Source organism: Arachis ipaensis, chromosome B10, assembly GCF_000816755.2.
Source record: "Arachis ipaensis cultivar K30076 chromosome B10, Araip1.1, whole genome shotgun sequence".
Taxonomy (NCBI): domain Eukaryota; kingdom Viridiplantae; phylum Streptophyta; class Magnoliopsida; order Fabales; family Fabaceae; genus Arachis; species Arachis ipaensis.
Genome location: NC_029794.2, coordinates 128,851,380 through 128,854,947, shown reverse-complemented (window position 1 = coordinate 128,854,947; position 3,568 = coordinate 128,851,380). Strand labels below are relative to the sequence as shown.

General features: G+C 25.5%; 1 long non-coding RNA gene across 1 annotated transcript in view; it reads right to left on the bottom strand.

Moving 5' to 3' along the window:
* LOC110267502 overlaps window positions 1-3,568 on the bottom strand; it is an 18,170-nt gene that overhangs the window by 11,513 nt on the left and 3,089 nt on the right. The window lies entirely within an intron of this gene.

Here is a 3,568-nt window from a genome sequence, read left to right as displayed (position 1 = left end):
ATAGATCTGACGAGCCAATAAAACTAATTAATGAATCTAAACCTAACCTATTAATATTGAGGCTTTTATAATAATTTAAGTTTGTGTTTATTTTATAATAAGTCACACCATATCAAACCAAATATAAAATAGATTGTAGGCACAGATCGTCTAGCCTATTTTCAACTCTAAATATACAAGAGTTTGTAGATTTAATTAAAAAAAAACACAAAAACCTATCTAAAATGGTTTTAGATGGTGAATTGCATCATCAAATGTGGTTGTGTATGTATACAATTACAAATGATCATGACCAATGCCGTCTCTTGTGAAATAACATCTATTTCTTATGTAGCACATTGATACGTGTTTCAAATGTTCGTGATATGAAGAGTTCAAATGTTATTTAAAAAATATTAGTTTATATTTTTAAAATGTTTTAATTTAATTTGATATATTTTTATTTTTGTTTATTTAATTACTAGATTAGACCTTATGTTTATGAGTTTTAAGGTTTCTATATTTTAAGCTAATAAAAGGTTATAAATACCTCATAAACTATGGTAGTCGTAATACAGAATGATTTAAAGATTTGAAAACCTTTTTTGGTTTCGTGATAAAATCATAGTGTGAACAAAAGAGGGACTCCTCAACCTCAATTGTCCACACCATGGTTTCATTACGAAACCAAAAAAGGGATTTTGAAACCTCTAAATAATTTTATACTACGACTACCATTTATATATGAGGTATTTATAACCTCTTATTAGGTTAAAATATAGAAACCCTAAAACTCATAGACATAAAGTCTAATCTAATAATTAAATAAACAAAATCAAAATACATCAAATTAAATTAAAATATTATAAAAATATAAACTAATATCTTCTAAATAACACTTGAACTTTGCATATCACGAACATTTGAAGTACGTATCAATATTTATTATTTCCAATTCTGAAGTTACTATTAGCAATTTCTGGCAAAGGGGACATACATAAATGCTTGTTGGGTCATGCATGATAGAAGCCCCTGGTGATCCATAGTGAATAGGAATAATTCTGTTTGTATGAAGGCAAAAATATGCATAACCATTTAAGGAATAATTTTGTTTGTATGAATGCAAAAATATGCATAACCACTTATCTTTTTATGTATAATAATGTATAGAATTTACAAACTAAGAAAAATGAATGATTATGAATATTTTTTGTAGCATTAAGTTTTTCTTACTTTTATAGAAGAACAAGTGTAATAATTCGTGCTATGCACGTGATAAAATTGAAATTATAATTTTAAATTATTCTATTAAAATTAATTTGAATTGTAATAATTTAATTAATAAATAAATAATATAATGTGCATTGTTCGTATTTTTTTAAATATAGTATTAAATGTATTAACTCGAATGTAGCTATTAAGTGTATAAAAATAATATATAAATAAATGCGAAACCAATATGTTTACCAATGTCTTTGTTAAATTTTATAAATTATAGAATAAATTATGTATTCGGTTGCTTAGTAATCACATAGATGATCAAGTAATTGGATTGTAAATTGATCTCATAGTGTACATCTTATTTTTTTCTCCTTTTTGAATGAAAGCGAGAATTAAAACTTAAAAGAGTAAATAGTAATACATAAAGAAAAAAAATTTGCACCACAACACATAATTATTACCAAAAGAAATATTCATATTAAAATATTAAAATTTTACATACTGCAAATCATGAAAATCAATCATAATGTCTGGTCACTTCTCTCTATTTTTGACCATGATATAAGTTTTTCTTTTCCATGTCAAGAGTCCAATAACATCTAACTGAACAAAAAAAATTGAATTAAAAGTACCAAATTAAGGACAAATGAGTGAATAATATAAGAAATTATAACTTCGTACGTGTGTAAAATAAAGAGAATTTACTGATTTATTTTATGTTAAACGATAAAACTAACAATAGTATATTAATAAAAGGATATACCTCTAAAAAAAGTCACAATACAATTTCAAATATTTTCATAAATAAACTGTTAAAATTTTTATTATCGATAAAATGATGCTATTATACAATTTTTTGGCAAAACTTAAAATCAAAATGAAAAAATTTTGTGTGGGTTAATATAAATTAATTATGTACCAAATAAGTAGAATCGTTCATTTGTTTGTTTCAATATTTCAACATGGGCAAGCAAATTAAAATGATTATCTTGAATTTTACGATCATCGACCGTATGTACTATACATGACTCATTCTCTATTAAATATAAAAGCTATTAGCATTTACAAAGCTATTAAAAAGAATTGTCTTTGACTTGTGAAATGGTGTACTTATAAAATTAACTTAAAATATGAACTACAAATATTTATAAGAATTTAATTTTGATGTACTGACAGTGTAAAGTAGTTTTACATGTGCATCCAATTACGTAATGACACATAAAAAAAATAAATACCTTTTATATTGACCGCGTGAATGGTCATCCAAAAGAACGGATGTAATTGTACGACTGTGTAAAATGCTTTACACTGTCAGTGCATCGAAATTAAACTCTATTTATAAATTGAACTTAGCATTACTTGAAAAAATTTAGTAAATAAATCAGAGGAATGCTAAGGGGCCAGCAGAATTTGTGATGTTCAGCCATCAATTAGCCATCATCAATATTTTTAATGGTGTGGGATAACATCTAATAGTGTAAGATTAATCATTTTTCTTTTGATGGTTAAGTACTGGCCAAATTTCAACAAAAGTGCTGGTCTCCCAGACTTTCTTAATAAATCAACTAATCTTATCATCTATTAGAACTATTTTTATGTAAGCCGTCTTGCTCTTGTCAAACTTGGATGAGATTTTCTATAGCCTTATAATTCTTGTGTTTATTTTTCATACTTTCTCTTTGTATAATCTACTATAGGTGATACTATTGATAGGATCGTAATCAATAGTAATTAGGTATGAAAAAAAATAGAATAAAGACTATGTGAAAATTATAAATTTTTTAAATGATAAATATGAAAAAATTTTTACTATTGCTTATTATATATACTAATAATATATCAATAATTTTAAAAATATACTAATAATACTAATAGTTTAAAGATAATTGTACTACAGTTATAATAAATTTATTTATTACTCTAAATAAATAAAATAAATAATATATTTAAAAACTAAAGAAAAAAGATTAGCGGTAATTATGTTTGGAATATTCTCATATTTTTTTTTGCTTGCCATTCTTTCACCGCAATGATAGATCAAGAAAACTCTAAATTTAAAATATAATAATAAATATGTCATGTGATAGAAAAATTTATTTTCTGATCATGATTATTTTTTTTGAGCTTACAATCATTCGATAATTTTTTATTCTTTATTATTAATGTCATCCACTACAAGAGACACGCTGAGTAGCAGCGGTTTATTTAGGGATTTGCGGCGGTTTTAAACCGCTGCGAAACGAAATTCCAGCGGTTCCAGAAGCGTCGCTTATTAGGGGGTTGTAATATGATTTTGTGGCGGTTCTAATGAACCGCTGGCACAACCGCCACAAATCAGGTTGACGATTTTGCGGCGGTTGCAAAACTA